This window comes from Dasypus novemcinctus, chromosome 2 (assembly GCF_030445035.2).
Source record: "Dasypus novemcinctus isolate mDasNov1 chromosome 2, mDasNov1.1.hap2, whole genome shotgun sequence".
Taxonomy (NCBI): Eukaryota; Metazoa; Chordata; class Mammalia; order Cingulata; family Dasypodidae; genus Dasypus; species Dasypus novemcinctus.
In genome coordinates this window covers 144619469-144633758 of record NC_080674.1, presented here as the reverse complement: position 1 = coordinate 144633758, position 14290 = coordinate 144619469, and positions in this window count along the sequence as shown.

Below are 14290 nucleotides of genomic sequence, written 5' to 3'. Positions count from 1 at the left end.
ATTAAGATGTCTGCAAATAATTCTCAACTTATTATATCTATCATTATATCTATCATTATATATCTATCATTATATATGGATATATATAATGTATCTATCATTATATAGAGTGAAATAAAGCAAATGGGGCAAACACTATCAATCAGTGAATAAAATATTTGGCTTAATAAAAGAAAGATTTTTTAAAAGCTGACAAATAGGAACATTTTCCAGCTTTGTGCTATCCACTAGAATATCCACACACAATATGACACACAAACCATGGACAGTTCACTCTCTTTTCATATCACACCTAAGAAACACAAACAATCTCTGCATTCTCTGACTCTGGTTACCTCAAGTTGAGTGAATGGATATCTGACCTGTAGCTGAACATCATTATCTTCTGCTGCTTGCCCACAGCCTCATTCATTTGATGAGTGAAAAGTAGGACACAGCTGAAAATCCTTTTTGAGCCTAAAACTCAAAATTGCAAATTCATGTCTCACTTGTGACCCTCTTCCTTGCTTCATTCTCTCAAGGTCTTCTGCTTTAATTTCCAACATAAACAGCTTGAAATCATTGCTCCCACCCTTATAATAACAGCTATGAAAACTAAACAAACAGAAAAGCAATGATGTTTATTGGACTGAACAGGGACAATTGAGGTTACAGGGTAAAGCAACCCCATCCCCAGAATCTGAAGAGGCAGGTGAACACAGAAAATCATACCCATGACGATCTTACCTAGAGCAGAAGTACCTGGAGCCATAAACTGATAGGAACATTTAAATAGTAATTTTGATGAATTGCTGGAGATTGTGTGGACTAGACTAGAGTCAGAAACCCCTGGGTGCCACAGCCTTAAGGGTCCCACACTTTCGTGGGTCTTCCCACAGTGGATACCAACTATAAGGAACAGACTCACTTAAGAAGGACTTCTTAACAAAGAAAAAATAACAATTGAACAATTAAATAAAAAAAGAAATAAATACAGGACTTCTTAGGGAAACCCAAAGACAACAGGGCTTTTGAAAAAAAAGTATACTAGAGGAATTTGAAGCCCCTGGCATATACGGCTATAGTAAACATTAAACACAGGACAACTCCTAGTCAGATTAATATAAAACCTCACATTAAAGACCTATTTACCTCAATTTCTATTACCATATATATCAGGTCTAGTTTTTACAAAAATTACAAGGCATACCAAAAAGCAAGAAAAAACACAATCTGAAGAGACAAAAAAGAATGAGAACCAGACTCAGATATAACACAAATGTTGGAATTATTAAACTGGGAATTAAAAATAACTGTGATTAATATGCTAGGTTGTCTAATAAGAAAAATAGGAAAAAGTGAAAACAGATAGGTAATGCAAGCAGAGAGATGGAAATTCTAAGAAAGAATTAAAAGGAAATTTTAGAATCAGACATACTACAACAGAAATGAAGAATGTTCTTGATAGATGCAGCAATAAACTGGACACAGCTGGGGGGAGGGTGGGAATCAGTGAGCTTGAAGAGTTTTCAGTAGTAACTTCCAAATCTGAAATCCAAAAAGAAAGAAGAAATGAAGGAAAAAAAAAAAAACACACAAAAACTCCAGAATAGAATATCCAAGAACAGAGGACAATTATAAAATGTGTAACATATGTTTAATTGGAATACCACAAGGAGAAAAAAAGGGAGAATGAAGCAGAAGAGATGTTTTAAGCAATTAAAACATTTGAGATAGACATCAAACCACAGGTCTGGGAAGCTCAGAGAACAACAAACAAAATAAATACCAAGAAACAACACCTAGGTATATCACATTCAAACTGCAGAAACCAAAGTCAAAGAGTAAATCTTGAAAAAAGCTCAGAGGAAAAAACCACCATAACTTTAAAGGAATAAGAATAAGAATGGTAGTAGACTTCTCATCAGAAACCATGCTTGCCAGAAGAGAGTAGAATGAATATACTAGTGTTAGAAGGGGGAAATAAAAAGAACTATTTAGTGCAGAGGTGCCCAAAGATGTACTTACCAAATCCAATGGATGTGTCATGATGATGGGAACGAGTGTTGTTGGGGGGGGGTAGAGGGGGGGTGGGGGGGTGGGGTTGAATGGGACCTCACATATATATTTTTAATGTAATATTATTACAAAGTCAATAAAAAATTAAAAAATTAAAAAAAAAAAAAAGAACTATTTAGAATTCTATATCCAGCAAAATTATCCCCCAAAAGTGGAGGAGAAATAAAAGACTTTTTCTCAGACAAAAAAAAAAAAAAAAAAGCCTTTAGGAATTCATCACCTATAAATCAACATTGCATGAAATCTTATAAAGCAAAATGTCCTTCATGTAGAAGGACAAAAATAGAGCACAGACACTGGGACCTGTAGAAAGAAGGAAAAGTATCAAAAAAATAATAATAAATGAAGATAAAATATTTTTTTCTCATACTTAATTGAATCATAGATAACTGTTCAAAGTATAGCATATGGACAAATGAGATGAATTTTGGCAATGCTATAAGAGACAGGAGTGAAAAATTGGGAATATTCTGTTATTTACTACCTGTGTAGCAGTTGAGTTTTATTTGAAAGTGGACTTAGATGTATAATGCAAACTCCAGAACAAATACTATTTTTTTACAGAAGTATGATGGATATGCCAAAAGAGGGAAAAAAATTGAACATATAATGCCAATTAAAACTAGAGAATGCAGAAAAAAGAAAAAAAAAGAAGTAAAGAACAAGTACAATGAATAGAAAAAGTTACAAACATGGTAGATATTAATACAACTATATCAATAATATCTTTTAATATGAGTGATCTAAATATGCAAATTAAAAGAAAGAGACTATCAATGTGCACAAAAAGTAATACCCAAATATGTTATCTACAAGAATTCCCATTTTAAATATAAAGACACAGATAGGATAAAAGTAAAGGAGTGGCAAAAGAGTGCTAACATTAATCAAAACATTAATCAAAAGAAAGTTGGAGTAGATATACTAATTTCAGACAAAGCAGACTTTAAAACAAGGAAAATTATCAGGGGTAAAGGGAGGCATTCCTTAATGATATAGGGATAAGTTCTTAGAAAACTCCACTTGATAAATAACATTTACAAATATCTTATAGCTAACATAATAGTTAACGGTGAGAAATTGGACAGTTTCACCCTAAGATTTGTAACAAGGAAAGGATGCCCCTTCTTACAATTCCTAATTAATATCGAACTGGGAGACTGACATAGTGCAATAAAACAAAAATGTAAATAAAAGGTATAATGATTGGGAAGGACAAAATAAAACTGTCTTTGTTTATACATGACATGATAATCTATGTAGTAAATCCCAAAGCAGTAACAAAAAATTCCTGGATCTATTGAACCATTTTAACAAGGTTGAAGGATACTAGGCTAATGCACAAAGTATTGCTTTCCCATAGACAAACAATGAAAAATTGAAATTTGGAATTAAAACAAAAGGCCAATTTTAATAGCATCAAAAACAAAATACCTAGGTATAAGTCTAATAAGTTATGTATCAGTGTCTTTATGCAGGAAATTACAAAACTGTTGAAAGAAATCAAAGATTTAAACAAATGGAGAGAGTTTCCATGTTCCTAGATAGGAAGCCTCAATTTTGAGATTCTTCCCAACTTAATCTGTAGATTCAACACAATTCCAATCAAACCTCTGGCATGTTATTTTGTAGATACCAAATCTCAAGTTCACACGAAAGGCAAAAATCCATAATAGTCAACAAAATACTGAAGAAGAAAAAAAGGACACTGTCTGACTATTATAAAACCACCATAATCAAGACAGCATAGTATTGGTGAAACAAGAGACATTTAATATAAATGGAACGGAAGAGAAAGCAAGATATAAACCCATACAAATAGTCAACAAATCATTTATGAGAGGAACAAAAATAATTTGATGGGAAAAAGCATTATATTTTCAACAAATAATGCTGCAAAAATTAGATGTCTAAATGAAAAAGAAAGAAAGACAGACAGAAATACACTTAGATCTTTCAACAGTCCCAAAAATTAACTAAAACGGAACTAAATGTAAAAGACAAAACTCTAAAGGTCTAGGAGAAAATGGAAAAGAAAATCTAGGTGACCTTGGGTTTGGTAATGAGATTTAGATGCAACACAATCCATGAAAAACAAAAATAAAACAAGAATCATAAAAAAGCATGACACATTAATGAAAAAATTGATCCAACTGGACTTTATCAAAATTAAAACATTCTGCTCTGTGAAAGGTACTGTTAAGAGAATCAGGAAAGCGGAGTTGGCCCAGTGGATAGGGTGTCCGCCTACCGTGGTTCAAACCCCAGGCCTCCTTGACCCGCGTGGAGCTGGCCCACACACGGTGCTAATACGCGCAAGGAGTGCCATGCCACGCAGGGGTGTCCCCCGTGTAGGAGGATTATTATTATTCAATGTTAAGCTACAAAAGATTTACATAGGTAAATCCTATGTAAATAGGAAAACATAAGTAAATCCTAAACGCATATTGCTAAATGAAAGACACCAGTCTAAAAACGTTACATACTGTAAGATTCCAGTTATATGACATTCTGAAAAGGCATGGTAAATAGACAGGTTGGCAGAGGTTGGCGGGTGGTGAAGGGTTAAACAGGTAAAGCACAGGGGATCGTTAGGGCAGTGAAACTATTCCACATGATAGTGTAATGGTGGATACATGACTATTTTCAAAACCCATTGACCTTTACAGCAGAAAAAGTAAACCTTAATGTAGGCAAATTAAGAAAAATAATATTTATGTCAGGGTATTCCAGGAATGAATGCAGACGAGAGAATCTAACTGTAATACAATTATATGAAATGACTGCATTTAAGAGGGAAGGAGAGAAAGGTGTTAATTTAAGTAACCTAGTAAAATCAGTAGAGTTTGTAAAACTAAAGAAATAAGCAGAGTCTGTAACACTAAAGGCAAAAAGAACTGTACTGTATTCCAGGGGATAAAGTTGCTCCATATTGGAGCTAGAGAGGAACAATTCAGAAACTGCTATATATATATTCTGGAATTAAACAATTAAGTATATGGATGGCAGATAGCGGAACCCAGGTTTTTCATTATTGGAGTAGGCATTTACAGATAAGCAAGAGAAAGAGGCTAGAAAGATCCATGTGGTGAAGGATTAGAGTTGGAGATACCAGTATGAACTCATATAATACAGATTAATATACAGACAGATGGTTACATATATAAATATTTATAGATATATGTATATACACAGTTTAATATACACATATATATGTCCTTGGTGTCTTAGCTGAAAGGACCTGGAAGCAACAACATCCAGTAGCAATGAGTTAAGAACCTAGTGCCCAAATCTTGGTTTCTAATACTGCTCTTCACCAAAGGAACCAGGGCTCCTTGAAGAAATGGATGATTCTAGGATTAGGGCAGGAAATATGTAAGATGAGTCTGGAGCATCTTGTAGTGCCAGAAAGTAAGAGAGTGCTAAAAACTTAAAAAACAAACAAATACGACATTGACAGAGAATCAGAGAGCCAACTGAAAGAGCCCCCAGTGGCCAGAGCTAGAACATTTTCAGCAATAAAATAAATAAAGTAGAATTGGATTATAATCCAAACCCTGAGTCTATATGTATATAAATAAATTATTGAATAAACAAATAATTGGGGGAGAAAAAACAAATTTCCCTTGCAAAAGAATTCCAAATAAATTGTATAGATACTCTACTCTCAAGAAGGAGCATACATTCCCCCTCCTTAAGTGTGGATGTCACACAGTGACTTCATTCCAAAAAGTACACAATGGAAAAGGGGGAGAAAGAGAAACTCATGATGCAGAAACCTGATAAACACTTTCTCAGCCAGGAGAGCAAGGTCAACATGAACAGTGATGAACCATGTTGATTGAAAGTACTTTTGAGATGATATGAAGAAAATGGCACTTTACCTCCCCCAAACCCATAACCCCAGTCTAATCATGAGAAATATATCATACAATTCCTTTCTGAAGGGCATCCTACAAAATACCTGACCAGAATTCCTTAAAACTCTCAAGGTCATCAAAAACAAGGCAAACATTAGAACCTGTCACAGTCAAGAGGAACATGAGACCTGACAACATGGTATCCTGGATGGGACCTTAGGGGCAGAGAAAGGCAATTGATAACACTAAGGAAAGCAGAATAAACTGAGGACTTTAGTTAATAGTAATGTATCAATATCAGTCCATTAATTATAACACATATACCATACTAATTAAAGGTGTTAATGGTAAATTTCATGTGGATATATGGGAACTCCCTTTACAATCTTCTCTATTTTTCAGTAAATGAATGTTCTAATGAGGAAAACCTATTAAAAAACAAAAACAACCAAAAACTCTTCTGATTCAGATTCCCTTTATGTGGAGGTTTGGGTCAGGAAAAGGAACTCAGCCCCTTACTCTTTCACCTAGTTCTCTTTGTCTTTTTCATCCCAGATGGCCCATGCTGCTGCCAGCGCTCCTCTTGTTCTGATTCAGTCACTGGGCAGTTCTAACAGCTTGAGAGTTCTAACCATGTGTTTACCAATTTAAGGCCATCTTTGTAACCTTTTGCACTCCTAGAACAAAGCAGAATGAATATTCTTCTGCAAGGTAGTTGTTCAATCATTCAGAGACATTTTCCGAAGTCTTCTTTCAGGGGTTGAAATTAGGCTACAGATCCTCTGTCATACCTCACAGGATGCACTCTGTCCATACTGCATGCCCCTTGACACCGTCCTGTGAATATTTGTACTTCGTTAAATGAGGAACCCAGATCTAAATGCAGTTTTCCTATTGTGTTCTGATCAGAATATCATTTCTTGGTTGTATTTGGGTGATATTTCTATTGCTTGAAATATATATTTCACTCTGGTGTTAGGTCTCCATTTCAACAAGTGAGCTAAATATAATCGACTCCTCTATAATCCTCATTAAAGCCCCCAAACTGATGACATTCCAAATAATTCGCTTGAATTCCATACCTCATCCAGAGGTTCTCACTGTTTGAAATAACAACTACTTTGACTACCTTTTTAGGGAATGGGCACTCTCCTTACTGTATAGCAATCTTACACTCAAATGTGTAAGCAAGCCTTGCCCTTACACTTCTGTCAAGGATACATAGTAAATACACTCAAACACATGTATTTTTTTTAACATCTGGCTTTGTGTAGATTAGCAAAATCATAGTCCTCTCAAACAGGAATATATCTAGATGGTACTTCCCCCAGAGGGGCTGGCTAATGTATGAAAAATATGAATCAGCTTCATGGAATTGGGTGGTATGGTCTTGGGTTTTCATGCCAACCATGAAACCAAATATAGTAATAAAAGCAAACTGGTGGAATAACTCCCAGATTGATACAGAAATTATAGTATTTAGACATGAAAGCTGGAATTAGTTGCTATCTTTTTGTGCTTCACAGCAAACCTTTCAGAATGTTGCACAGAAGTTTACCTGGGAATTCTGGTGTTTGGAAAGATGTCTTTTCCTATTTGAGTGATCCTTTTTCCTAAAGTTACCAACCTGGACCATCTTTGACCCACTGTGAAAAGTGCTCTAAATGTAAGAGGTACACTATCAACTAAGTTTTTTTTGAATATGATTAATAAAGCTACCTTTATATCTATACATAAATCAACAATTCAACTTTTTTTTTCTTTTTAACTCTTAATATTCATCCCAAATTTCCCTTTTCCCTTGTGCCTATAGCCCATACTGATCATTTCTGGCTATTTCTCACTTCTCCAACACTTATGTCTGATTGCTTGATGTTATTCAATATCTCTGTTTATTAGTGTCTGCCATATATTTGCCTCTGATAATGTCAAATAAGATTTCACCTATGGCAGCGGACTTGGCCCAGTGGTTAGGGCATCTGTCTGCTACATGGGAGGTCCGCGATTCAAACCCCAGGTCTCCTTGACCCGTGTGGAGCTGGCGCATGCGCAGTGCTGATGCGCACAAGGAGTGCCCTGCCATGCAGCAGTGTCCCCGCGTAGGGGAGCCCCACGTGCAAGGAGTGTGCCCCATAAGGAGAGCTGCCCAGTGTGAAAGAAAGTGCAGCCTGCCCAGGAATGGTGCCGCACACACTGAGAGCTGACACAACAAGATGACGCAATAAAAAGAAACACAGATTCCTGTGCTGCTGACAATAGAAGTGGACAAAGAAGACACAGCAAATAGACACAGAGAACAGACAGCCGGGGTGGGGGGGGAGGGGAGAGAAATAAATAAATAAATAAATCTTTAAACAAAAAATGATTTCACCTAATTACGTGGCAATGATTTTGAGGACAGAAGCTGTGTCCTGAGTTTCTTGCTTGTCCTGCTTACCTCTAGGCTTCAAAGAATTCCAATTATTGGAGTGCTCATTAGCTTTTGGAATCTACCCATTGGATATAACCTAAAATCTGACCCAGGCCATGTTCACATAACCCTAAAATAATAAGGTTGATACACTCGGAAACATAATTAATCTCATTCTATTACAGTCATATAACTGAGTGTCCAGAAAAATGTTTGTACTTGAAAGGACTGGCCAAATACTGGTTCTTGCACAGTTGGTGGTCAATCCAGCTTCATCATTCACCTCTACGTGTGTTTCATGGGAGAGGAAGATTTGTCTGTTCTTTTATAAACAATTTGAGGGCAAAATCAGGCCAGCTACTCATGCTGCCAGGAATCTTGCCTGGCTCAGGGGTACAGGATTAATTTTGTAGTGTTTGACAGCTTATCCATCTCTGTCTAAGCTTATGGTAGTTGAAGTTGCCCAGTGGGGGTAAGACGAAGTCATCTTTCTAAACAGAATTCAGTCATCCTTCTTTGCAGACACAGAGGCAGCTCTAAGGTTTCAATAAGAACAAATAATTTCTTCCCCCAGGGAAGAAGGACTGCTGTTCTTTCCTGAACCATTGATGCCTTTGTGAGAAGCAACCTCTCAGAACTGGTATCTGTTCTTCCTCTTTCGGTTGGGGAGCCTACTGTGAGACTATCACCACCTCTAGCAGCCAGTCTCCAAGGGAGCATGATTCTGCTCTCCTCCTGGAAAGGTAGTCCCAGTAATTAGGTTTGCATACCAGGAGAATCCTGAGCAAATGCATTTGAAGCTTCAGAAATGCCAGCTGTTGCTGAGATTTGTTTCCATGCCTTGATCAAAGAAATTGGGGGTAGCAAATTGATTTAATCTTTGTGTCAATTCAGATCAATTGGTAGGCACTAGCGAACAGTGTGGAGAGAGTCTCAGGCCATGCATGTTTGGACTAAGGCTAAAGAGGAGCTTGATTGATTAGAGATGTCTGTCAGAAGCATGGAAGTGGGTCTCTGGAGATTAAGGACCTTGGATTTGTCACCATATGTAGAGAAAGCATGATTATGGAATGAACTAAACATACGCACTACTTTCCCAGGTGCACAGAGGAGTCCTAAGGTCATCGAAAATGCAGTTATTGCACCTAAGAAGAGTGTGCTACAAATGACATAACATGTGTTACCATTAACCATGCTTCTGTGACGGAATTTATAATTGTCCTTCCCTAATACAGGTACATTAACACACATGCAAACACACATGCATAATAAAACAAGTATTTCAAGTGATGTTCCACATGTGGCAATTCCTCTACTCCCTGAAAATGTTCTAAACTAGTACTTCTCAAACTTTAATATGCATACAAATCACCCAGAGTACAGATTCTCATTCAATAGGTTTAGGGTAGTGTCCAAGGTTCTGCCTTTTTACCATGTTTTCAGATGCTGTCCATGCTTCTGATATATGAACCATTCTCCATAGAAAAGTTCTAAACTCTCAAATGGCTTCATATTTTTCTTGGGATAAAGGCAAAATTTAACATGGTTTACAAGGTCCTACATGGTCCTGTGCCCTAACTCAACAGATTTGTCTTCCCTCCATGCCTCCCCTTGCACTTTCCAAAGCCTCCACACTGGACTTTGTCCAGTCCTTTCTACTAGTCAAGTTCTGTCCATCCCAGGACCTTTGCATATACAGTCTATTCCATCTGTAATGCTCTTTTTCCCCCTTTTCTCCCAGATAAATTTTTTTCATCATTTATATCTCAGCTCAAATAGCATTTCTTCAGGACAACTCCCTGACCTCCCTAATAAGAATCAATTCTCTTTATCATATATTCTTATAGCACAAAACATTTATTATTATAAAAGTTGTATCATTACAGAAAAATCATGCAGAAATACCGAATTTCCAAATACCTCCCTCACATGCAAAATTTTTCCTATTATTAACACTTTTTGCATTAATATGATAGCTTTGTTACAACTGATGGAACAATATTATAAATTATACGATTAGCTCTAGTCCATAGTTTACATAAGGCACTGCTTTTGTTGAACTGCCCTGATTGTTTTTAAAAATTTTTATTTTAGCAACATATATACAACCTAAAATTTTCCCTTTTAATGACATTCAAATATATAATTCAGTGCTGTTAATTATGTTCAACGTTGTGCTATGATCTCACCATCCATTATCAAATTTTCCATCACCCCAAACAGACACTCTAAATGACATTCAAATATATAATTCAGTGCTGTTAATTATGTTCAACGTTGTGCTATGATCTCACCATCCATTATCAAATTTTCCATCACCCCAAACAGACACTCTAAATGACATTCAAACATATAATTCAGTGCTATTAATTATGTTCAACGTTGTGCTATGATCTCACCATCCATTATCAAATTTTCCATCACCCCAAACAGACACTCTATCAAATACGCATTAACTCCCCATTTTCTACCCTCCTGGTCCCTGGTAAACTGTATTATAGTTTCTGACTCTATTCTAATATTCTGACTTTATTAGTTATTCTAATTGTTTCATATTGGTAAGATCATACAATATTTGTCCTTTCCTCTGTGGCTTATTTCACTCAACATGATACTTTCAAAGATGAAGATGATAGTTTCACCCATATTGTCACCATGTATCACAACTTCGCTCCTTTTACAGATTATTAATGTTGGCACATGGTGTGAGGTAGGGATCCACCTTCATTATTTTGCATATGGATACAATTTTCTCAGCACTGTTTGTTGAAGAGACTACTATTTTCCCATTGAGTTGACTTGGCACATGTCAAAAATCAATTAGCCATAGATATTAGGGTAAATATCTGAACTTTCAATTCAAGTCCATTGATCTATATGTCTGAACTTGTGCTAGAACCATGCTGTTTTGATTACTGTAGACTTTTAATAAGGTTTTTAAAAAAAGATACTTAGATTACATAAAATGTTACATTAAAAAATTATAAGGGATTCCCATATGCCCCTCTAATAAGTTTTAAAATTAGAAGTGTAAGTTCTCCAATTTTGTTCTTTTTCAAGATTGTTTTTGCTCTTCAGGGCCCCTTATCCTTCTGTACAGATATGATGATTGGCTTTTCCACTTCTGCAAAGAAGTCTGTTGGAATTTCGATTGGGACTGCTTGGTTTTAAAAGTTCCTTTGAGTAGAATTGACCACCTTAAGAATATTTAATCTTCCAATCCAGGAACACAGAATGCCCTTCCATTTATTTAGGTCTTCTTTAATTTATTTTAGCAATGTTTTATAGTTTCCAGTGTACAAGTATTTTATATCCTTGGTTAGATTTATTCCTAAATATTTGGTTCTTTTTGTTGCTACTGTGAATAGAATTTTTCACTTGATTTTTGTGATGGTCTGTCTCTGGGGCACAATTGCCCTCCAGCTGTGGACCTGTGAGTCTTAGAGAAAAAGCTATCTGTTTCCAAAATATAATGGAGAGACAGTCATAGAATAAAAATTCCCATTCCCATTGGGAGAAATTGGAAGGTAAACAGGGGTCATAGGTCCTGAATAGTTCTGAAACATTGCAGGACATATACCATTAGATTTCAAGGTCTAAAGTCATCTGTAGAATGGGATGACTTTCCTCTTGGGACCTGATGGAGTAGCAGTCCCTCCCTTTCAAAGAGCTTGAGGATTGGGCTTGCCCTCCCCAAACACTAGACTGAAGGCTCCAACATCTTAAGGCTTTGGGGTAATACCAGGCTCTTGGCTTCACTCTCCTCAAGCATTAAGTAGCAACCAGACTCTCCACAACAACCCAGGCATCTGAAAAACCTGGGGTGGTAACACTCTTTCTGAATAATGGATCAGAAGGCTTGCCCTCTCCAAGCTCCAGGGCATACTCCCCTTTCCACAAACATGGGTGGGCCCATCCTCTTGGCCCAAGGAGATGTCTTCAGTCCAGACCCCAGTTTCCAGGGTTCTGTTTTTGAAGTCTTCTTTCTTTGAATATGTCCCTCATAGTCCAGGCTGGCAGTGGTTCCTTTCATACAGATCTTGCAAAAAAACTTGTCAGTTTCACATGCCATACATAGGAGTCCAAACTATCAGACAGTAGTACTTTCCAGAGATCCTTCCTGGATAATCAAAAAAGATATCTGTGAATGTTGAGATTTTATAAAATTGTCTCACGGGACTATACATTACACAAGTCCAAATTCCTTACTGCAGTCTGCAAGCCAGGAATGCCAATGAAGTTCCTCAATGAATTTCCCAGGAAGATCTGGCTAGCTGAAGTAGAGATGAAAATTCTCTCTTCTGCCTGTGATTGAAATAATCACTTCTGGGAAGCAGACTTGGCCCAGTGGTTAGGGCATCCATCTACCACATGGAAGGTCCACAGTTCAAACCCTGGGCCTCCTTGACCCGGGTGGAGCTGGCCCATTCGCAGTGCTGATGAGCTCAAGGAGTGCTGTGCCACACAGGGGTGTCCCCCTCATAGGGGAGTGCCATGCGCAAGGAGTGCGCCCCATAAGGAAAGCCACCCAGCGCGAAAGAAAGTGCAGCTTGCCCAAGAATGGCACCGCACACACGGAGAGCTGACACAGCAAGATGATGCAACAAAAAGAAACACAGATTCCCAGTGCTGCTGCTAAGGATAGACGTGGTCACAGAAGAACACACAGCGAATGGACACAGAGAGCAGACAACTGGGGGTGGGGGTGGGGGGGGAAGGGAGAGAAATAAAAAGAAAAAAAAAAAAGAATCACTTCTCCTTTTAAGGCCTTCAAGTGATTTGGATGAGATAGCTCTCATTGCTGAAGGCAATTTCCTCAGTTAATTGTAAATGTAATCAGCCATGGATGCAATCAACTTACTAACGATTTAAGTCACAATAACGATTAGGCCAGTGCTTCCTTAACCAAATAACTGGGTTCAGTTAACCTGGCCAAGTTGACACATGAGCCTACATCACAGTTTACCCCGTGTCAACTTGGCAGCCATACACAAAATCTTAAACCATACTCAATCTCTCAATAAAAAAGTGTTAGACACATTTTTTTCTCTAACAATACTCATCTGTCCTGTGTACACCCGGTTAATGCACTAATCCTTTCCAGAATAGGGTCCAAGTCCTCAGGTAATATTCACTCTTTAATATCCTATAACTTAAGTATATTATGACATGAAACTATCACAACTTACGTTGTACAATTAGAGGATAAAATAGGGAAAACATATATTTTCTTTGTGTATATATAACAAACATACTCAAAACAAAACAAGGAAAAAAATTCATAACCATTACAGTCCCCATTTCTGTAACTGGTCACATGGTCATAGTTTGTATTTATCACTACCTTCCTCCACTATCCATTCCATGTTCCCTTTACCTCAGCAAGCACTTCAGCTGGCTGTGGTTCTTTGCCTGGTGGGTCATCCCAAACCTTCATTCCTGAAGTTTCTGGGCCATTGGTAGTCCAGCCTGGATTTAGAGGTTATAGTTTTCCATTGACAATAATCACAGGGCATGGTAGTACTCAGAGACAGCCTAAGGACCTCTTGTATTCCAGGCAAATTCTTCTTTACCTCCATTGGTAGGTACAGTCCTACTTCCCCTTGATAGTCAATAATCCCAGCCAGTACAGTAATTCCCTTCTTTGTTTGTTGAATCAGAGGCATAAGAAGCCTAAACTGGCCAGGTGGCAGTCTTAAATTCCAGTTCAGTGGAATTGTTGTATCTTCTGGTGGAAATACTCTCCTTTTGGAACTCAGATCTGTAGGCCAGTAGAGCGTAAGTTTTCTGGGACAGGAAGCAATTTTTTTCTAGTGGATCACGAGGAGTAATAGCAAGTGGAACCACTCCCATCTCCACCTTTGATTCCTGAACCCATGAATACTGGCTCTAGGAGAAACAGCATCATAGAGAGAATACTGATTTAGAGCATACACAGCCTCCTGGAAAATACTGCCCCAGA